The following is a 23,663-nucleotide window of genomic DNA, read 5'->3' on the forward strand; positions in this document are numbered from 1 at the left end:
TTGCACCGAAGTGTCTTATTTATTTGTTTGTTTATCCTGGCTGTTTAGGGAAGTAGCACCAGTGATGTGTCATCAGAACAGATAGTTACGGTGACCCAGCTGTGAGCCAAGCAAACCACATTCCTGCCCTTGTTAATGTTGATGTAGGAGCGGGGGCTACACAGCCGTCGGCTCAGCCTCTCTGCCGCGTGTCGGAACCACCCCAAGGGGTCCACGCGGGCTCATCATGGCAGTTTTGCAGGGGAGGGGAAAGTGAGGTCCCCAGTTTCACGCAGGCCTGGGCTAACATTTAGCAAATTAAAATACAGGACACTCAGTATCGAATTTCAAATAAACACCGAATACTTTTTTATTTTAAAAATTTTTTAGGGTAACTGGATCCCATGCAATCTCCGGGACATACTTTTAGGAAAAATGTATGTTGTTCTGAATTGGAGTGTAGCTGACGTCGGGTATTTTATTTAGCAATCCTGCAGTTGGACCATTGTCCCCTTGCACGCTGGGTGAGCTGCCCTGACCTCCCTGCCCTCTCCAAGCCTTGTGGAGCAGAGGAGAGGGGTTCTGAAGCTCTGGGGAAGGAGTCCTGAGTCTGGGGCATGATGTCCTTGAGAGAGGACGGTGGGGAGAGACCCTGGAGCAACTTGGCTCCCAGGCTTGTGAGGGCCTGATCCCACCTGATGAGGGCCTGGGGACTTTGCCCCAGAAAAGCCACCTGACAGTAGGCCCACTCAAAACTATTTTGTTTTCTCAGTTGCTGGCTGTTGGATAGTTTTGAAACAAAACCTGCTTTCCCATCATCAGTGATAGTGGGCTTCCTCTGTCCATAATGACAGTTGCCTGCTGGTGCCAAGCACTGTGCCGAGGGCCTCTATCACTGTTATCCCAGATACCTGCTCACCATCAACCCTGTGCGAGGAAGTGTTAGGTACTGAGGACGCCACTGTGAACAGGGCAGGCTGAGTCTTTGTCATTCGGGAGGGGGAACCGGGATTAATAGGCTGACATGGGAATAATTAAATGGCAGGATGAGAAGTGGATTTAAATCCACAGTCCTAAGGGATGCCATTTTGATCCCCATTTCACAGATGAAGAAACTGAGGCGTGGAGAGGTTGAGCCATTTGGGCCTTGTGCAGGATTGCGCCATGGTAAGTGACAGAGTTGAGAGGCAAATCATGACTTCAAACTTACTAGTAGGATATGAGGTGCTGCTGATGGTCTGGCTGGGAACATGTCAGCACTTTGTGGGGGTGTCCGGTGATGGGAGTATGCCTCTGGCCTCAGTTTTCTCGTCTTTCAGAAGAGAGCATTGTGACGGGTAGGCTCTCAATGAGGAACAAATGAAGGCCTTTGAAGGGAGAGGCCAAGTCAGCGACATCCACGAAACTTGTTCGCTGAGAGGTGCCTCTCTTCTGGGACCAGAACCATCCATCCACTTGTCTCTGTCTCTCCAGGAGCCAATGGCCTCACTAGATATGACATGAAATGCAAGATCCTGACCTGAGCAGGGGCACAGGGAGGGGATTAAAACAGTGATGGGAACAAACGCAGCACGAGCCTGGCATTCCTGCAGGAGAAACCGAGAGGTGGGGACTCGAAAGGTTCTCAACGTGGCAGAGCAGAGCAGGAGGCATTAGCACATCATCCCAGGCAGCTGCGGCTCTGTCCCCAGGTGCCCAGCCCCACTCAGGTAAGTTGCACGCATGGTGTGTACACCACCTCCACATCAAAGTCAGCCGCCGCCCTGGGCTAAGAGAGGAAACCAGAAAAACCTATTCCGCCCCCAGCAACAGATTGTAGATGAAACCAGCAGATGCCACTTTGCAGGGAAGTCCCCAAAGGATGCTGAGTGTTTTCTTCCTGTGGGCCAGCTGTGCTCGGCACAGGGACCCGGCTTCAGCTGCGCTCAGTTGGGAAAGTGAGAAGCTTTCCCCAACCTCATTTTCCTCGGAACTCCACCTGGCGTCCTGAAACTCGTCCTAGGGCGAGAACCTCCGTGGGCGTGGGAAAGAGCATTGGTCAAATTAGGCATAATTCTTGGATCCAGGTCTCACTTACCAAAGCAGGGAAAGGAGGAAAGGAAGGAAGGATGGGGAGACCCTTGCAGCAAACCAGACAGGAGAGGACGTCATGCTTGTTACAGTTGAACAACGTGGCTTCTTTAGCAAATGTAAGTGAAGTTTAATGTATTATAGACGCTTGAGAGAAAAGGCCACAATAATGTCTTTACTTCTTGGGTTTTATGAGGTGTTTTTGTTTGGTGGGATTTTTTTTTTTTTTTTTAGCTTTTAAAAAAATTATAAGAGTGACACATGCTTTTCATGAAATATTTACAAAATTCAGAAGGTATGAAGTAAGTGAAAGAACCTCCCCTCCCCCCTGCAGCCACTCACTGCTCCAGCTTGATTTGTTCTCTCTGGATTTAGTGATCCTTCAGACCCTGGAATGACTCCCTTTTGCCCCAGGGCCTTTGCACTTGCTCTTACCTCAGCAGCTTGGAATGCTTTCTCCTTTTTCTCTCCTTACTCTCTGCCCTCTTTCCCCACATCCAGCCTGGCTTATTCCCCTGTATTCTTCACATCTCGACCAGGACATCTCCCTGAACTGCCCCTAAGGAAGTCTTGACCCTTGGTTTCCTGCTGTCTCGACACATCTGCTTTCCTCCATCCAGGAGAGCAGGGGCTGACTCATCCTCTGCTCCGCAGGCCTGCTGTGCCTGGCACCCGGAAGACACTCGGTAGTGTTTGTTGAATGAGTGCATGACTCCCGTGGGATTATCTTTGTTATCTATTTGTGATATTCCAGGTCTCTTTCTACAATGCCTGAAGAAGCATGATGTTGTATGTGAGCAGGACCCTACTCTACACTGTTCTGGTGTTGCTGCCACTGGTCATAAGAGTAACTGCAGTTTGCTGGTGGTCAGACACTGGCCAAGCACTGCACACATAAACTCTCATCTTACCTCCCCCCTCCCCCATTCTACTGGGGAGAAAGTTGAGGCTCCGAGAAGTAGAAATAAAATTGCTGAGTGTCGCCTGGCTGGTGTGGCTCAGTGTTTGAGCATCGACCCTGCGCCAGGAGGTCGTAGATTCCATTCCCAGTCAGGACAATGCCCAGGTTGTGGGCCAAATCCCCAGTGGGGGGCATGCAGGAGGCGGCCAGTCGATGTTCTCTCTCATCAATGTTTCTGTCTCTCTCTCTCTCCCTTCCGCTCTCTGTAAAATCAATAAAGAAAACATGTTAAAAAAAAAATTGCTGCGTGTCCTAGAGACGCAGATGAGAAAGCACTGACCTGAACAGCCTCTCTGCCCTCACTTGCCGTATGACATTACCTCAAAGTTAGGGTCATTTTGTGTTGATGAACTAATTTGCCTGTTTTCATAGCCAGTGATTATATAGCTGGGCGTTTGATGTAAATCCAATCAATAAAAGAAAGTTAAGCCCTGGTCGGTTTGGCTCAGCGGTTAGAGCGTCGGCCTGCGGTCCAGAGAGACCCGGGTTCGGTTCCTGCTAAGGGCACGTACCTCGGTTGCAGTTTGTCCCCCGGCCCTGGATGGATTGTGCGGGAGGCAGCCACTCGATGTGTCCCTTTCACGTCGATGTTTCTCTCTCTCTCTCTTCCTCTCTCCCTCCCACTCTGTCTGAACAAAAACATGGAAAAATGTCCTCGGGTAAGGATAAAATAAAGAAAAAAGAAAGAAAGAAAGTTAAGTTGAATTTTAATAAGATCACCGAAATATTTGTAAGCCTGTGTGTGGGTCATCTTACTGATGAACGTGTATTTGTCTGTGTTCATAGAGGAAGTGCTATAATGCATCACCATGGACCAAACACCAGCTCCCATGACTGTCAACTCATGGCCAAACCTTCCCACCTATACCTATCCCCTTCCCAACCCTCCCTTTAGATTATTTGGAAGCAAATCCCAGGCATCCTGTAATCTCATCCATAAGTATTCAAACATGTATCTCAAAAAAAAAAAGGACTCACCCTGGCCAGTTTGGCTCAGCAGTTAGAGCATCGGCCAGTGGACCAATGAGTTGCAGGTTCGATTTCGGTCAAGGGCACGTACCTCGTTTATAGTTTGTCTCTGGCCCTGGTTGGGGTCGTGCGGGAGGCAGCCACTCGATGTGTCCCTTTCATGTCAGTGTTTCTCTCTCTCTCCCTCCCACTCTATCTGAACAAAAATGGAAAAATGTCTTCAGGTAAGGATTAAAAAAAGGGGGGGGGGGGCTCTTTAAAAAATAACCACAATCCCATTATCATACCAAAACATATGTTTACAATCATCTTTTAATATTACCATTTCACTGTCTAGGTTGACAGTGTCCCTAATTATTTCATGAATTGATTTTATAGGTTGTTCTTGTTACAGTGCAGATAAGGTCCACCCATTCATGGGTGTTAGTTGATAAGTCTCTTAAGCCTCTTTAATTCTACAGGTTCCCCTCTTTTCTCTTCTTGCAACTTATTTGTTGAAGATGCTGAGTCATTGGTCCCAGAGAGTTTTGTGAAATTAAGAGTTTGTGGATTGCAACCCTGTGGTGTCATTTAACATGTTTTTCTGTCCCTGGTAGTGCCTGTAAACTGGTGGTTAGATTTAGGGGCTTGACTGTTTCTGGTTTGATTTTTTTCCATAGTAAAAATATTTCAGCCCTGGCCGGTTTGGCTCAGCAGTTAGAGCATCGGCCTGCGGTCCAGAGAGACCCGGGTTCGGTTCCCGCTGAGGGCACGTACCTCGGTTGCAGTTTGTCCCCGGCCCTGGTCGGTCGTGCAGGTGGCGACCACTCGATGTGTCCCTTTCACATCGATGTTTCTCTCTCTCTCTCTGTTTCTCTCTCTCCCCCTCCCACTCTACCTGAACAAAAAATGGAAAAATGTCCTCGGGTGAGGATAAAAAAAAAAAAAAATTTCATAGGTGGTTTGGAATATTTGTGACCTTCAGTAGAGCCTTCCAGGACCTCTGTGGCTGGGGCCTCTAGGTCGAGAAGTTCTGAGGGAGCCTGAGGCTCTCGATACACGGAGAAGCCAAGCCCAAAGGTTTAGTCGGGCTCAACAAAATCCCTGTGCAGAAGACCAGCCCAGAGGGAATCTGGGGAGAGTTTTAGGGCTGCCCTGGGGATTTGCAGGGAAGCTCCCCTCTGACTGCTAGCACGCTGGGTGGCTTCTTGCCACCAGCCTGACTCACCCTCTCTGCTTTTTATTTCTCTCTTCCTCACACCCCAACTGGGCTGCTAATTGCCCCCCTCAACACCCCGCCTTGATTGGAATTGCTAAAGCCATGACCTGGAGACACCCCACCACAACTTTTCCAGGCCAGCTCCAACATCTAGTCTCTGCTGTATTTGAAGAATCAGTCGGCACTAAATAGGGACTCCCTTTCACTGAAGGAGATTTTAAAATATGCAGGTCATTCTCGTCCTCCCCTCTGCGGCTGCTTTTTCTTCTTTTATCGTTTGTCTTCCATTTTCAAGACTTCCTGGCAACTGGCTTTGATAGAAAGAGACCTTTTACAAAAGACCAGAAGAAGTGTCGGTGCCCAAAGCCAAGGTGATAAAACCTCCTGAGGTGTCCCCCTCCACTTCCCTGTCCTTCCTGGGAGCAGGCACACACCAGAGGGCTTTCCGATGTACACAGTGACAGACTCGTGATTCAGCCAGCCCACAGAGACAAGCCCATCCTGGTGCCCAGGGCTCTTCTTGGCACTGGAGAGTCAGCAGAGAACAAGATCACCAAATGCCCACACAGGCATTGCTGGCATTTTAATGGAGAAGTCAGATTATAAAGAAAAAATGAAAGACACCACACGAATTCAATGAATTTAAGAATGTGTTGCAGGAAAAACCAGTTGGGTGTTAGGAGAGCGAGTGAGTGGACGGGAAACAGCAAAGAAGGTGGACAGACTCATGAGGAAGAGCCAGCGTGGGATGGGGTGAAGAGCATGTGCAAAGGTCCTAAGGAGGATGTGCTTGGCGAGTTGAGAGATCAGAGAGCAGGCCAGTGCCGCAGAGGGTGTCAGCACAAGGTGGTCAGACAGGAGGAGGGCAAGGGCCACCCCACAGCCTATCAGCCAGGATGAGGAATTGGGACTAAGGCAGTGATTCCAACTGGGGCAGTTTTGTCCCCACAGGACATTTGGCAATGTTTGGAGACATATTTTGGCTGTCACAACTTGGGGGCAGGGAGAACTACTGACATCTAGCAGATAGGGGCCATGGCTGTTCAACATCCTATGGTGCACAGGGCCGCCCCACAGCAGAGAGGGAGCCAGTCCCAAACGTTCCCAGTGCGGAGGCTGGGAGAGCCTGGTCTGAAGGCAGTAGGAGGCCGCCAGAGAGCTTGAAGCAAGGGAAGGGTGAAATCTGTGCTGAGAAAGGAGAACGGATCCCAGGGAATGAGGGTGGCGATGGTGACACTGGGGACTGCACTTGTCCCCGTGACAGTGGACCAGGGCACTGTCCTCAAAGCTGGAGAGAGGGCAAATGTTTGGGGATTCTTTTTATTAAAGTAAGCCATGGTCAAACATGTTCTGGAAATGCTGTACACTACATCAAGATATGCATCTAGCATGAATCCCAGAGCAAGGATGGTGGGGCTCAAATCTTGGCTTTGCCATTTTCTAGTTGCATTACCTTGGGCAAGATTCTCAACCTCTTGGTGCCTCAGTTTCTTCATTTGCGAAGTGGGGATACTTCATACACTGTGAGGAATAAATGAGTTAATATACTCCTGGGCATATTGTGAATACTCAATAAGCATTATCTGTTGTTAAAACATGTTCCTCTTAGGAGTGTTACCATGCATTGCTACAAATTGAAGGTTCTGAGAAGTCCTGCAGCAAAATAGTACTGGTTTACTTATTGATTTGAACTTACTTAACCTGCATTTGCCAAACTTATTTTTTCATAAATACTCCTCATAAACACTCAGAAAACCAGAGTCCCTTGGAACACATTTGAAAACAGCTTTATTGAGATATAACGCACATATCATAAAATTCAGCTATTTAAATTATACAATTCAGTGGTTTTTAGTATATTCACAGAATTGTGCAGCCATCATCACAGTCCAAATTTAGAACATTTTTGTCCCCACAAAAGGAACCTTGTACCTATTAGCAGTCACGTCTCATTTTCTCCTTCCTGTAGCCCATGTCAACCACTGATCTGCTTCTGTCTTTATAGATTTGCCTATTGTGGACAGTTCATATGAATTAAATCATGTGACATGTGACCTTCTGTGACTGACTTCTTTCAATTAGCATCATGTTTTCAAGGTTTACCCACAGTGTAGCATGTATCCATGCTTCATTCCTTTTAATGGCCAAGTAATAGTCCACTGTATGGATATACCATATTTTATCTGTCCGTTCATTAGTTGATGGATACTTCCACTGTTATGCATGATGCTGCTGTGAACATTCATGCACCGATTTTTGCATGGATTGTGTTTATATTTCTCTCGAGTGTGTACCTGGGAGTGAATTCTGGGTCATGTGTGGTAGCTCTGTGTTTAGTATTTTGCAGGAGAGAATACTTGAGATGTGTTGATGTTGTCGTTTCATCTGTTCTGTTATTTTCCTTTTTCCTCCTTCCTTTCCCCCAACCTTCCTTACCCTATCCTCCACCCAGGGAGCTGGTCAGAACTTTGCCACTTCCCAGCTCTGTGATATTGAGCAAGTAATTGGCATGTTGCTGACCCTCCATTCTCACGCCTAAAGTGAGGAGAATGATGAAATGAAATGATTTGTGTAAAGCGCTTACTTTGGTGTCTGGCAGTCAATCAGTTGATGCATCATTGCTGGCCGTGTCTGGGATGTCAGCACTGTATATTGGTAGATGTCGTAGATCAGTTGCACCCAGTGTTGTGACGAGGATTCCTTGCGTGTCTCCTTGGCAGGACAGAGGACAGGCACCTCATCACCTCACTGGTTTTGCCAAAGGAATCTCTCAAGTGACTGCAGCGATGCACACTCCCAGGGCCGGCCCTCACACTCATCCTGGCCGGCCCTTGATAATGTCGGTGTTGTTCCCTTTTTGCCTGTCTGAGGGTATGAAACAGTGTCATCTTATGGTTCTGATCTGGATGCCAGGCACTTTACCTGGACTGTTTCATTTAGCCCCTGCAGACACCCTTTGAGATAGGTCCCCGCAGTCTCTGCTGCAGGTGAAGCGCCAGCTGTGAGAGGTGAAGGGGCGGCCCGCAGGACGCGAATGCCGGCCGTCTGGCTCCACGCCTGGGCTCGGTCCCGGCCGTATTCCGCCTCCCGTGGAGCCCAGGGCTGGCACACAAACACGAGAAAGACCCCAGGGTGACTGTTTAAGACCATTAAGACATTTAAGAAACATGTTCATCCTTTCATTCAACAAATATTTATTGAGCATCTACTCTGTGCCAGGCTCTGCAAACAAAATAAAGTCCCTGACCCCGGGGCTTACAGTCAGTGGGGGAGACAGGGCTGTCTTTATTTAATCTGTGACAGCACATAACTCTGTGAAGAAAAACAAAGCAGGGTTAAGGGACTGGACAGAGATGGGGGCGATGTTTCGGCGGGTGGTCAGTGGGGGCTACGCAAGGACAGGGCATTTGTACGGAGACCTGAGTGGTGTGGGGGGTGACTCGGGAGGCTGCCTGCAGCCAGAGCTTTCTTAGGGGTGGAACAGAAATACAAGGCTTTGAGGGGGAGCACGACTGGAATGTTCGAGGAACAAGGAAGCCGCTGGGGCAGAATTCTAAAGCTGGCCCCCAAAGAGCCTCATCTTTTGGTTATTCCCAAACACGAAGCCAGGTGCTGCTGTGGAGACTCTGCCTTTGCAGTTCTAGTCCCCGGTCAGTGGACCTTAAGGTGCAGCGAGGAGCCAGGTACGCCTGACCTGGTCAGGTGAGTCCTTCAAGAGCAGAGACTTTCCTCTGCCGGAAGCAGGAGAAACATCTGATGTGCTCTTGCTGGTTGAAGCCAGGGAGCCATGTGACAAGGTGGCTTCGAGGAGCTGAGAGCTGCCCCCTCGTTGTGCTGAAAGCCATCAAGGAAATGGGGTTACAGTCCTACAACCACAAGGAACCGAATTCTGCCCAGGACAGGAATGAGCTCCGAAGAGAGCCCTGAGCTCCAGGTAAAGACAGCTGGCTAACACCGTACCTTCAGCCTGAGCGGGGAAGCAGGCACGCTGCGCTGGGCTTCCACTGCAGAACCGCGAGCTAGCCAGCAGGTGCCGTTTTAAGCTGCTAAATTGGGCACTTTATCACACAGCATAGACTATGGATATAGAGGCTGTGTGGCTGGAACCAAGGATGCAAGAGGGAGAAAGCAGGTTAGGCCTATGAGGTAATGGGCCAGATCCCATAGGGCCATGTAGGCTGGGGGGAAGACTTGAGCTTTGCTACAGAGGGGCCCAAACCCACCGTACGCACGTGACTCACAGACCTCCGTGCCCTCTGCTCAGTCTTGTCTTCTCTCATTCCCAATTCTGCCGCCGCAGCCCGCTTCCTTATATTGACCTACCGATGTGTGTGTGTGAATAGGTTGGGGCGCTATTGATTGTGAGGGATAGGAAACCACGAAAACTACTTGACCCCCAAAACCAGAGACTTCGAGTTTGGCTGGATCGAGGCGCCCAGCTTTTACTCTCAGAAATCTGTGTCTTTCTCTCCACCCACTTTGCTTTCTTCTGTGTTGTCTTCATTCTCAGGCAGGCTCCCCCACCTGGTGGCTGCGACGGTCACCAGCAGCTGTAAGCTCACATCCTGCCGTCTCAGCAGTCGGAACAGAGAGACCCCGCTTTTTCTGCATCGTTCCCCTAAAAGTCTTGGGATGACCGACACTGGTCCACCTTTGGTCACATGACTGCTGCAGAGCCAATCGTAGAGGCCTGAGGAGGTAGAAGAAACTCAGTGGTCAGGGCTCAGCATGTACCTGTTCCTGGATGTGGGTGCAGAGGTGGGGGCTGGGGAGCTGGGGCTTCAGGCCTACCTTGAAACTTCCTGGACTGAGAAAGGGGAGGCATGGTCCTTTGGGGCCCACTAGGGGGTTACTAGGGGGCTGTGAGCCTCAAAAGAGGAAAGAGAGACTGGAGGGGCAAAACCAGCAGATGTCCACTGGAGTGGCCGGCTCTGTCCACGCCTCCGGTGCCGTGGGTGCCGTGGTGCCTGCAGCCAAGATGCAGCTTCTGCCTGGAGATTCCAGAGCCTGACACTGTTCCGCTCAGACCGTGGGGCCCCGGTTTTGCCCTCGTCATCTCTGCATCCTATTAGATCTTGGCACTGGCAGTGGGAGCTGTGGAAATACCACAGAACCCTGCCTGTGCCCCGGTTGTTTACTGGAGAAGTAAACAGAGAAAAAGACTCAGCTGAACAGATGCTTGGATCAGCAGAACAGCCCTGGGAGGCTCATGCAAGACTCATCTTCGTAAACAGACAGACACCAAGAAGAGCAGCTTGGAAAGTCTCTCCAAGCCCCAAACAAACGAAGACCTGCAGCCAGACTCCAGGCCAGCTGGAAGGCCCTAGCCAAGAAGGAGGAGCACCTTGGGGTGGGGGAGGGTCCATCAATGCTCAGCCATTGCCTGTGTGGAGGGCAGGGTGGGCACCACTGGCTGCACCTTCTCCTTGTTGCTTTTTTTTTTTTTTTGCTAATCCTCACCCAGGGATGTTTTTCCATTGATGTTCAGATAGCGTGGAAGGGAAGGCGGGAGAGAGAGAGAGAAGCATTGATGTGAGAGAGACACATCAGTTGGTTGCCTCCTGCATGACCCTGGCCGGAGCCAGGGATGGAACCTGCAATCCAGTTACATGCCCTTGACTGGGAATTGAACCTGAGACTCTTCAGTCCTTGGACCGATGCTCTAACTGCTGAGCCAAACTGGCCAGGGCTCCTTGTTACTTTTTTTTTTTTATCCTCACCGGAGGACTTTTTTCCATTCTTTATTCGGACAGAGCGGGACAGAGAGAGAGGAAGAGAGAGAGAGAGAGAAACATCGATGTGAAAGGGACACATCGAGTGGCTGCCACCCGCACGACCAACCAGGGCCGGGGACAAACTGCAACCGAGGTACATGCCCTTAGTGGGAACTGAACCCAGGTCTCTCTGGACTGCAGGCTGGCGCTCTAACCACGGAGTCAAACCGGCCAGGGCCTCCTTGTTACTTTTTATTTTTTATTTTTTTTATTTATTTATTTTTATCCTCACCCGAGGACATTTTTCCATTTTTTGTTCAGGTAGAGTGGGAGGGAGAGAGAGGAACAGAGAGAGAGAGAAACATCGATGTGAAAGGAACACATCGAGTGGCTGCCACCCACATGACTGACCAGGGCCGGGGACAAACTGCAACCGAGGTACGTGCCCTTAGCGGGAACCGAACCCGGGTCTCTCCAGACCGCAGGCCGACACTCTAACCGCTGAACCAAACCGGCCAGGGCTCCTTGTTACTTTTTAAAGGCAGCATTGGCCCTGGCCGGTTTGGTTCAGCAGTAGAGCGTTGGCCCCTGGACCGAGGAGTTGTGGGTTTGATTCCGGTCAAGGGCACATAGCTCCATTGCTGTTCGTCCCCAGCCCTCGTCGGGGTCTTGCGGGAGGCAGCCAGTTGATGTGTCCCTCTCACATCGATGTTTCTCTCTCTCTCCCTTTCTCTCCCTCCCACTCTATCTGAAGATAAATAGAAAAATATCCTGAGATGAGGATTAAAAATAATAATAAATAAAGACAGCTTTGGATACAGGCCTGGGAGGACTTGGTTTGGAGAGCCTCCCCTCCCCACACACCTATAATCACTGTGCTTGGCCTGCAAGGCCTGTATCAATCTCTCCCCACCAATCCCAGCAGACACCTCTAACTCCATCTGTTGACACCCTTATGCTGCTGGAACTGCTCCAGCCTCACCGGCCTCCTGCTGTTACTGAAATACCCCAGTACGCTCACGTCTGTCTCAGGGTCTTTGCACCTGCTGTCCCCTCTGCCTGCGACACTCAATCTGTGGCTTACTCCCTCACTTCTTTGGCGCTTCTGAGACAAAGCGCCTTGGTGTCAGGCTCAGTTACACCGCAGTGACAAAGAGCCGCGGCTCTCCGCGTCTGGGCACAGCGAAGGTTCAGCGCTCGCTCACGCTACACATGCGGTGTCATCGCCAGGGGTCTCTGATGGTCCCGTGGAGGCCCAGGCTGCCCGAGGCTGCACCTCTGTGTGTTCTCACGGTCGCAGTGCAGTGGCCGTGGGAAGGGGTGTGGCGAAGTACTTGGTGGCTCTGCAGTCCCACCCGGAAGCCACACTTACCACTCCCATTCACGTCCTGTCGGCCAGAAGTTGCTGCCTTATTTCGTGGCGTCAGGGGGTCGTCCTGCAGCCCGTGTGGAGGTAGCAGCAGGTGCAGCAGTGTCTTCCCGCCCTCCTGTACTGGACGGCCAGGAGAACCACACCCACGTGCTCTGGGCCCGTTGTTGGTCCCGCATGTAGAGGTGGCGCCGAGGCCGGACAGTCCTTGAGCTGAGCGATTTCATTGCCACTCGGCATCCCTGCCCGGTCCTGGCCTCAGGTACTCGCCAGAGCAGCGTTTCTGTCGAGAAGTGGGTTTCATTAGGAAGCACCCCATCATTCCAGACCTTCTCGGTGAACTCGTTAGCATGTTGTCCGGACAAGGTAAACTCTGGAAAGAAAATAGTAGGGAGGCTGTGGGTCCGCTCACCCCCGGTCTGCCACCTGTGATGCTGGGTATGTTGCTTCCTTTCTTTTTTTTTTTTTTTTTTGCATTTATCTTCAGATAGAGTGGGAGGGAGAGAGAAAGAGAGAGAGAGAGAAACATCGATGTGAAAGAGACACATCAAGTGGTTGCCACCCACACGACCCCAACCCGGGCCGGGGACAAACTGCAACCGCGGTACGTGCCCCTAGCGGGAACCGAACCCGGGACTCTCTGGTCCGCGGGCCAACACTCCAGCCGCTGAGCCAAACCAACCAGGGCGTGTTGCTTCCTTACTTCTGTGTCTCAGTCTGCTCCTGGGGAAGGGTGAGTTAGCATTTTAGAAGGTGCCATATTGACTGCCTCTCTCCCCCAGTTTTCCTTGTTGGCAAAGCCCAGCTCCCACCATAGAAGACGAACCTTCCAGCTAGCTCCTTGCTAGGAAACCATGGGGCTCAGTGGAGGGCTGATGTCCCGGTCCTGGCAGATGACACCTGAGAGCCCGCGTGCCGTCCGCTGAGGGGAAAGGCATCCCTCCCTAATGAAGAGAGCCAGACAGGAGCAGACACCTTCACCAGGATGTTGTCACATCTGTGCGGGACACCTGGAGCTGCAGCTCCTCGCGCGACCATGAGGAGACATGCCGGCCTGCAGTAGATACGGGGGGGAGAAGATGGAAAGAGCCTGGGTCTTTGAAGAGTTCACAGGGACACTGATGCTGACCGGGACCGTCTACTAGTAAACACTGAATTTTGAGAGAAAAATCTATTTTCCACATGTTTCAATCCACTATTTTGAAAATTGATTCTAGAGAGAGGAAGGGAGAAAGAGAGAAAAACATTGATTCGTTGCCTCCTGCACACACCCCACCAGGGATAGAACCCACATCCTGGGTGTGTGCTTTGACCGGGAATTGAACCTGCCACTTTTTGGTGTATGGGATGACTCTCCAACCAACTGAGCCGTACTGGCCAGGGCTCAATCCACTTTTATTTTTCTTTATTGATTTTAGAAAGAGGGGAAGGGAGAGGGGGAGAGAGAGAAACATCAATGAGACACAGCATCAATTGGCTGCCTCCTGCATGCCCCCCACTGGGGATTTGGTCCACAACCTGGGCATGTGCCCCGAAGGGGAATCGAACCGGCCACCTCTTGGTGCCTGGGTCGACATTCAGCCACTGAGCCACACGGGCCGGGCTCAATCTACTTTTAATGGCCTGTCCTGTGGCCTGCTTTCAGACATACGGTGACACAACAGTAGCCCCCCTGCCATAGGCTTGCTGTGAGAACTAAATGAGATAACGATGTTTGTAAGGCCCTTGGCATAGAACCTAGAGCCTCTGCGTGCTGGATAAATGTCCGCCCTCAGCTGCTAGAACGTAGAAGCCCGTTACCACCGCGCCTGTCGTACGGCTCACGGTCACGAGTGGCGCGCGGAGGGCAAGCTCCGCTGGAGGGTCTGTTAGATTCGGTGCACGTGAGTCCCCGTCAAGGTCATCGGAGGTCGGGGCTTTCATGATCTCCACTTTATGTAGCAGGAGGCTGAGGCACAGAGGGGTCACCACTTGCCCCAGGGTCCCCAGCAAGAAGGTGGACTTGGGACTGGGAGGCAGGCCTGCCTCCCAAGCCGCGGAGCTTCTCCCCTGCACAAGGCAGTGCCCTGGGGACGGCCCTGCCGTGCACATCGCAGCTGCAAGACTGACCAGCACCCTGCAGAGGGACCCTCCCTTCGCCCCGGAGATCCTGGCTGAGGGCCTTCAGTACGTCCCTTCTCCCGTGTCAGGTTGGTCCTGACCCACTCCCCAGGGAGGCAGGGAGGAGCCACACCCCCGGCTCAGATGCCTCACTAATCAAATGACAAAGGTCTTGTCAAGATGGACTTGTCCTGGGGATGGCCAGGCCAGCCACGCAGGCCGCTGCCGGGGGCCGAGGACACGCGTACTGTGTCATCAGGGGCACGGCCATGGCAGTTGACACTCCTCTTTGGGTCCCCGGATATGTGAAGAGGGACAGGTTATTAATTTGCACGCCAAATCCAAGTTTATTGGGGGAGTTCTGATCATTCTTGATAACTTTGGGCTCCCCTCCCATGTTTCTGTCCCTTCCCCCTTCTTCTGAGCCAGTCTCAGTGCAGGGCCTCTGTTGCTGGGACAGTGCATGGTGGGGTGGCCCCTTGCCCTCCGTGGTGGCCTTCTCACCCGGTCAGCCCATGAAGGGGACACTGAGGAGCTGGTCGGGTGGGGGTGGCCCTGCTGGCCTGCTTTGCTGTCCTGCTTGGCCATCACCCTGCTGAGCGGAATCCACAGACAATGGGGAACCCTGGACCAGAAACTGCTGTTTCTGTTTGCTTTTAAACTCGATCCCTGGCTCTCTCTTCGGATTTCCTTGGCCAGCCTCAGCCTGGACACCACACAGCGGACTCCCTCCAGAGCGCTAGAACTGGACACTAATGAAGTCACCACCGAGCTCCCCAGGGGCTTCAAAGAAGGGAGAGGAGCTGGAGGCCACAGCTGAGGTCCATCAGTGTGCGGATCCGGCCCCAGCAGGACACGGCGCGTGCGCCTGACTCGCTGCTGGGAGGCGACCGCACAGGCCCGTCTCCTTTCTCTTCTCAGCCAGTTTCTGCAGCTCTGGCTACCCGCCCCTTCGCCCCATCGCACCAGGGAAGCCTCCAGTCCCGTCTCAGTGAGCTGCGCACTCTGTCCAGCTGCTGCAACTGAGGGCACAGCATCTCCATTTCGACGAACCTTCCACCTCAGGGCTCTAGGTTCTTATGTGCTGGTCCCAGACGAACGGCCTGGATTTCAGACGTGCTGATCTTTTCGCCACTCGCCCGAGAGCAGGCAACACACAGGCTTCGAGAGGCTCCTTCCCAGGTCCGCTGGACGCTGGCGGTGTTTGTGGACAGTCCCTGCTGGGGCTGGTCTCTGCCTTCACACGGTGCCTGAGGCTCTGAAGCCAGCGTGGGGGTGTGGCACCTCCCTTCCCTCCCCCATCTCATCAACCGGCTCTATTGCCATTTCAAACCCCCATTATAACTTTTACAGCTGCTCCGTGATAGCCTTTAATATGAACAAAATGTAACAAAATCACAAATACATTCCCTTTGGGAATTTCCTCACTGCCCCTCCCATTCTAAAAAATTCCACATTTTCAAACAGAGTATAAATCATTTCAGCCCTTGTTCATCTCTCTCTCTGTGGGCTACTTTCTTTTTCTTCATCTCACCACCTGGCAGTACATCCGAGGCTGTGTCTGACCTCGGTGTGCTGCCCCCTGGAGTGGCGGTGCCAGGAAGAGGCCTTGCAGGCCTTCCGGCTGCGTCGTGCCCAGTGTCCAGAACAGCACCCCGGGCATTGCAGGAACTCACCCAGCATCTGGTCGATTACGTTAACTTAGTCACTCGGCATTAATCAGTGGGTGTCCCATGATGTGTGTGGAGTGTTGCGGACACATGTGTGATCAAGTGCTACAGTTTATGGACTGCTGGGTGTAGGTGACAGGTGCGTGCTGCACACCCTAGGGGACGGTGGGGCGTGTCGTCAGAAAGCCGGGTTGGACTGTCCAACCACTTGGCTTTACTTCTGTCCCAGCACTTGCTGGGTCTGTGACCTTGGGCAATTCGCTCAGACTGCTCTGTGCCAATTTCCTCATCTGTAAAAGGCGGATGATATCAGTGCCTGTCTCCCTGGGATGTTCCCCGGATTAAGGGAGGCAAAGCATGTACCACACTCGGAAAGAAACAGGCTCAGGGCAGGCAGCCTCACCAACCTTGACAGCAGTCCTACTAAGCGGGAGCCTTCAGGATCCCCATTTAGCGGACTAAGAAAAGGAGCAAGCTGTAAGCAGACAGAGCCAAATGAGACCCGCCCTGCCCTCCAGGAGTTTGACGGTTGATGTGGGGGAGGAGACAACCGCACAGAAAACGGCGATGCATTGTGTCCCACTAACAAAACAAAGCCCCGTGCAGGCAAAGTCCTTCATTTCCACCACTCGGATCCCACTCTTACAAAGGGAGTGGTCCAGAGCCTGCCCCGCTCCCAGAATGGTTTCGTGACTTCCAGAATGCCTTGGACTGGCTTCCATGTCCTTCCAAGAAAATCCCCAGTTATGCAAGGACGAGCTGTCATGTGGTGGTAAGCGTTTTCCACAAACAGCAGGATATTTGAAGCACGTTCTGTGAATGGGAAAGGCTGTAATAACACACGTCCTAACCCAGTAGCATCCCCAGCGGTGGGTCAGGGTGGGCGTGCTCTGCCGGCCTGTTCCCAGGCTACGTTCAGTTGTGATGTTTCCTAGCATCCTCCAGCTGCTGTCGGTTCACCGACTGGGTTCCATTTCTGCGTTACGAGTGCTGACCCCAGGCGCCGAGAAGACGGCAGCTCCTTATTCCTCAGGCCCAGATGAAATGCTCCTTGCAGGGTGAGGCAGTTTGCTACAGCCTCACCTAGGAGGAGAAGCTCCATGCCCTGCAGAGCAAGCTGAAACCTGCCTTAGACTTCGGGCCCACGAGGGGTAGTCATTACCTGGCCCTGGCCTTTGAATCTTGCCGATGGTGGTATTTATATTCTTAAAACCTGGCTGCGCAGGCAGGCGTTTCGTTGGAGTAGGCCTCGTTTGATCTCGGCCACATTCTGTTGGTTAGAAGCAAGTCATAGTCCTGCCCACACTCAGGGCGAAGGATCACACAAAGGTGTGGATATCAGAAGTTGGGGATCCTTGGGGCTGCCTCATAGCCATCCTAGCTATGAACCTACACCCTAGCGTTGAAGATTTAGGGGAGGAAAAAGGACGAACTCTTGGTTAAATATTCCTGGTCTTGGGAAATGGGAGGCGCAAGGCTCTTTGGAGGAGGAGTTGAAAACAACAACAAAAACAAACGGGAAAGGTCTCCGTGCCCTGTTGCTCCCCGGCAGGGCCTGTCTGCTGAAGGCCTCTCCAGACCTTCCCTGGCCGTGTTCCCTGTTGACCTTAAACAGCTAAACAGCCAGGTATCTCTCCAGCAAAATGGGTTTATCTGGGAACAACAAAGCCTTGCAGTTAGGAGCATGCGATCTAATGGTGAACCAAGTGCAAACCCAGAGAAACAAAGGAGAGGAAACTCTTATAGAGGAGAAGAGGAAGTTGGGAGAGCTATGATGAAGAGTTCCCAGATCAACATCGGACACGAGAGCTCCCCCTACAGGCCCTCCCAACTCCAGTGGAAACCGGGTTTCTGTCCATGGGTCTTCACATTCCAAATGAACTCCCCAGGCTGATACAACTCCAGGACCGGGTGACCTATGCCAGAGTCTCCACTGCGGCAACCCCTCCTCCCAACCTCCAGTGAAATGCAAAGAATTTACCAAGCCTCCAACAGCAGAACAATCGATTTTCTTCACATGAAAGTCTGAATCCGCCTTTAGTAGGCCAGATGGATTTTTTTCATTCTCATTTCATGTGCTCTTTTGAGTCACAAGATAAAAAATAGATTTTGTGATCAGTTAGCTTATTAAAAGATAGACTTCAGCATGAATGGTTACAGGAACACTCCCTAAGAGGCTGCTCCATAAGGAAGTCCAAACTGTTTCCTTTTTATGAACATCTTCAGATACAGAAAAGTGGAAAAATTGTACAGAGAACACTCATATCCCCGTGGCTTAGGTTCTGTAATTAGCATTTTACTAAACTTTGTTTCGCTCGTATCTGTCTCTGTCTTCATCTTTCTATCCGCCCATTATTCCATGTAATTTCAAAGTAAGTTGCAGACATTAGTATAAGGAAGCCCAAGTTTAAATGTTATTGTAAAGAGTTTTAGATAAATACTGAAATTTGGTAGATCAAGATTTTATAGGATTAGGGTGGACAGTTATATCATTTGCTCATTTATGTTTTTTTAAAATCTTCACCTGAGGATATGTTTATTGCTTTTAGAGAGAGAGAGAGAGGAAGGGAGAGAGAGAGCAACATTGATGTGAGAGAGAAACATCGATTGGTTGCCTCCCGTATGCGCCCTGACCAGGGATCAAACCCACAACCTAGGTATGCCCTGACCAGGAATTGAACCCGAAACCTTTTGGTGTACGGGACAATGCTCCAACCAACTGAGCCACCCAGCCAGAACTCACTCGTTTACATTTTTGTAAATGTGTTGTCATTGTCTTCTAGGACAAGTCTGTCTGCCAAGTCATCCAAAGAGTACATCTACCAGACTTCGGACCCAGGAATTTTAGGGTAACATTTCAGTGTTAAAAGTATATGCCCAAAATTGTCATTCACATTCATTCGTTCATTCACTCATTGAAAATCCTGGCTGAGGTCCTCTGCAGTGTCAGGCACTGTCTGAAGTACTAGCAGGTAACCCCGCACTAGAACAGGTGAACAGTGTGTTATATGCAGAAGATGCGCAATACATATTTTTTGGACAAAATGAATCTTTAGAGAACATGCTAGCAATGACATGTTTGAGTGTTGCTTGGTTTATTTATTGTTTCGTTTTGTGATGGTTTCAAAATACAATGAGCAGAAATCCCAGCTTTCATGGTTTGCAAAAAGAGTAACTTGAACAAAAAGATGCACACATTACAGATTTATAAATTCTGCCCTTTGCCATTTGTTTGATTTGGGGTAAATCATCTAACTCTCCGAGCCTCGGGTTCTTGACTGTATAAAGGGGGTAATCACCGAACCCACAGGCTGTCCAGGAGGTAAAGGGAGCCTCCCAAAGTGCTCAGCACACAGGGCCTGCCTGTAGAAAGCCCTTGAGCCCCTCACCTGGTTATACCTATGGCAGCCATGGCGGTGTGGCTCAGGGGGTTGGGCGTCATTCCGTGCACTGAAAGGTGGCCGGTTCCATGACAGGTCAGGGCACATGCCCAGGGTTGTGGGGCTTGATCCCTGGTAGGGGGCGTGCAGGAGGCAGCTGATCGATGTTTGGCTCTCACATTGATGTCTCCCTCTCTCTCTATGGCCTGGACAGCTCTACGCCATCTCGTGGATTCCGAATGGCCGAGAGAGAGTTTGTCTGAGGCAGGCGGGAAAGAAAGGAACATGATGACCCCTCCTTGGCCTTCTGTCCCCGTTGCTCTTTCCTCTACCACCTTGAAGCAGCCACAGCCCCAGGTGGGGGACCCTTGTCCGTCAGCTCGGAGCCCACAGCCTCCCTGCTCTGAGAAGCCAGGAGTTCTCTCCCGGTGGCCAGGAGGCTGGCACAGGGCACTGCAGGTCCTAGTCCCTGCCTGCCTGCACCTCTGAAGGGCAAAGCGTCTCCTGGTCCCGCCCGCAGGTCACCTACGTCAAAGTCACACTCGATGCACTGAGGTTCCTTTCCCAAAGTACTGTGACAGCCCTTTCCAGGTCACTGCAGTGGAATTTGACCCCTGGTGCCAGGCTCTCCCCCTGTCCAGAGTCTGACTGTCCACGGGTCACTCGCAGCCCCTCGGCGGAGCACAGTTACGGCTGTTCTCAGTCGGCGTGTCCTCCGAGATGACAGAAATCACACTCTCATTGTAACACTATTGACACATAAATGTAAAAAGAAAATGAGTAGCTTGTGAAAACACCTTTAGAATGTTTTTGTATATCCTGACAGTATTTTTTAAACAAAAATGGACTAACTTCATGCATATTGCTTAGTCACTTTTTTTTTTTTAAACTTTGGGCACATCTTAAACATGATTTCAAATCAAGTCATTCTGTTATAACACCTGGGAAGAATCTGTTTATGGATGATCTGTGGTACATTTTCCCTCCCCTGTGGGTACATACTTAGGTAGTTCCTAATTCTGTGCTATTACAAGTACTGATACGTATGAATCATAAAATTAAACATTGGAATTAGAAAAGTAGAACCATTGGGTCAAGTAATAGATATGATATTAATCAAGCACTTACCAAACCCAGGCATTGTCTCAGGTGCTTTCCACCTATTAATTAATTTAATCCTTAACAGCAGTCTGTGGAACAGTCACTAATAGCCCATTTTCCAGGTGGGGAAACTGAGGCACAGAGAGGCGAAGTAATGGAGAGACACAGCTGGGAAAAAGCGTGTTTGAAATGTTGAGCCCTGTTCAGTATTTACCTCCAGTGAGACTGTACCCAAGGGCACTGCTGCCAGTGGGTGGCGTCTCCCTACGCCCCAGAGCAGGGTGCTGAGGACCAGCGCCCACATTCACGGAGCGATCGCCCTGTGGTAACCCCCAGGACCACTGCGAGGAAGGGGCGCCGGCCGTCACACCTCCCGGATGGAGAAACAAAGGCCCCTTAGAGGTTAAGTTCACGAGCTGCTGCAGGGGGATTTGGGATTATGACATCTGTTTAATTTTTGAACTAAAGAAAATTTACAGGAACATGGTCTTAAGAATTCCATGGCCGCCCAAGGGTTCCTGGGCTGCTCAGGAGATCTCCCCGGTCATCCCCTGCCTGTGTCCGTGGTGGGCCTGGTGTCATTAGTGGGTGGCCTGATCGTGCCTTTGGGGGTCTCTGGGGTGGCTGGGGATGATTAGGGCACAGAGCTTGGCAGAGTTCCATCCACAGAAGGGCAAGACTCCCCAGGGGGAGGCTTTGATGTTCCTTAGCAGGAACAGGGCGGGACAGAGAATCCCTGCAAAGGTGAAGAAGCAAGAAGGGAGCGGCCCTTTCACTTCCGGGTGACATCTAGGTGGCCCCTTCTGGCAGTTTCTAGCACCTCCAGGACGCCACCTTAGTGCCCTCCCCTTGCTGCACGCCCCGCCCCGCCGCACAGGCCCAGACCCCCAGCTTCCCTCGGGCGGGCGCAGGCATCCGCCAGGTGAGGCCTATCAGTGCTTCACATCTTAGTGTCAGTTGCTTTGCTCAGCCAATTAGATCAGCACCTTGGCTCCCAGATGCCCAGACTTCCCCCCAGGGCTTATCAGGAGGGAGACAGACTTGTTTCTGAGGGCAGGTAGCCCTGGGCTGAGTGGGGGTGACTAAGCGGTGAATGTCGAGACACCTCTGGAACTCCGAGGAAGAGAAAGTCCTGAAGGATGGGAGAGGGCCTGGGCTGTTTCCTGGCCTCATGAAGGCAGTTGGAACGGTCGGGGGGGGGGGGGGGGGGGGCGGGGCGGACTGGAGGGAGGTGCTGGACCTGGGGCCTGCTTAGAGGAGGGGGGATGGCTTTGCCCGCCCCACCCCAGTGGCTTGCAAAGCTCTCAGGTGACAGGGTCACTACATCACAAAGGCCCATAAGGCAGAGTTCCCCTTCCTGCAGCCACAGTCGCTGACTTACCGCCCCGTGGGTGGGGCGCAGCTGCCAGCCCTGAGTACCTCGGTGTGAATTCGTGAAAGATGCCCTGTGCTGTGGGTATGAGAGGCTGCCACTACGGGAGCTGGGGGAGGGCACACCAGAGCTCTGTCTGGTTTCTGCAACTTTGCTGCAACTCACATTACTTCCAAATCACGAGAAGGTGGGTGTTCCTCCCGACAGTCCCAGTGGGCTTCGCTTCGGGTCCACCTGTCCCACCGCAGGGCAACCTGTGTGGCCGGACCTGCGCGTCCTGTGGGCCAAGGGGCCCCTTTGTCAGTCCTGCCCCAGTGGCCTCACTGGCACAGAGTGGGGCCCGCTGGAGAAGCTCCTCAAAACCCACACGTGGCGCACTGATAACCCCGGTGTTGGCTTCCCGAAACTTGAACACGACCAGTTGGCCCCCTAGCCGGCTGCTCGCACCGCTTAGCTACGTGTCTCTGTTAGAGTCCCCCCTGAAGTAGACCCTGGGGCGCTGGTTCGCCCCGCCCGTGGTGCCGGGGTTACTGAGGGTGTGCACCTAGGCGCAGCTGGACGGGGCTGGGAAAAGCCAAGCTTGGGGGTGGCTTCAGGCACGACGCCAGGCTCAGAATCCCGCAGGGGCTCTGACTGTGAGGGGCACCCAGAGGCCGGGCGGGGAAGGGGTCGCTGGGCGTCCACAGCAGGTGCTTCCGCTCCCTGGCCGTGCCCTGGAGAGGGTGGTGGGCGCAGGGGTCCCCCAGAGGCGGGGAGGGGAGCACAGAGCAGAAAGGGGAGCTTAGCAGGCCAGATGCTGGCCCTGAGAGTCCAGAGGACAGACAGGAGGGGGAGGTGATGAAAACTGGGCACAGCAGGAATGTGCTTGAACCCGTAAGCCTGAGCTGGGCCCCCAGGACAGACGGGATTCTGTGTCTGCTCTTGTCCCTCTGACCACGGTGACGAGAGTCCTGCAGTGGCTCCATCACGGAGCTGAACACATGCCCGGCCCAGGAGTCGTAGCTGAAGGAGGAGCCAGGGGAGGGGTCAGTGGCAGGCCTGGGGGTCACCTGGTGCCAGAGATGTCAGCCAGCCGGTGAGCCGTGAGCGCTGTGTGTGAGCCCCAGGCTCTGTGGCTTCCCTGCCCTCCGGCTCTCACGCAAGAATCTCCCTTGCCAGGCCCCTATGGGTTAGGTTGTGTCCTCCCTAAAGATAGGCTGAAGCCCAACCCCTGGGCTCAGAGCGTGACTTCATTTGGAAATGGGGTTGATGGGGATGTAATTTGTCAAGGTCCAAAGATGCTGTCAGGTTAGAGTAGGGTGCGATCATTAGGGTTGGTGGCCTTGAAGGACGGGGAAGTTTGGACTAAGACACACGGAAGGAAGACAGGGACGCGAAAACAGAGGCAGAACCGGAGTGACGCAGCGAGAGCCAAGGACCGCCTGGGGTGGCCAGAAGGTGGAGGAGGCAGGAGGGACCCTCCCCTAAAGGCGTGGTAGGAGCACAGCCCTGCCCGCACCTCCGTGTTGGACTTCAGGCTGTGAGGGAAGACATTTCTGTCATTTTAAGCCACCTTGGTTTTGGTCCTCTGCTGTGGCCTCCCTGGGGTGTGCATGCACCCCTCAGACACCATGGGGGAGGGAGTTCTGGGCTTTGGTCCTCTGCTGTGGCCTCCCTGGGGTGTGCATGCACCCCTCAGACACCATGGGGGAGGGAGTTCTGGGCTTTGGTCCTCTGCTGTGGCCTCCCTGGGGTGTGCATGCACCCCTCAGACACCATCGGGGAGGGAGTTCTGGGCTTC

The sequence above is a fragment of the Molossus molossus genome, unplaced genomic scaffold (genome assembly GCF_014108415.1).
Source record: "Molossus molossus isolate mMolMol1 unplaced genomic scaffold, mMolMol1.p scaffold_m16_p_6, whole genome shotgun sequence".
Taxonomy (NCBI): domain Eukaryota; kingdom Metazoa; phylum Chordata; class Mammalia; order Chiroptera; family Molossidae; genus Molossus; species Molossus molossus.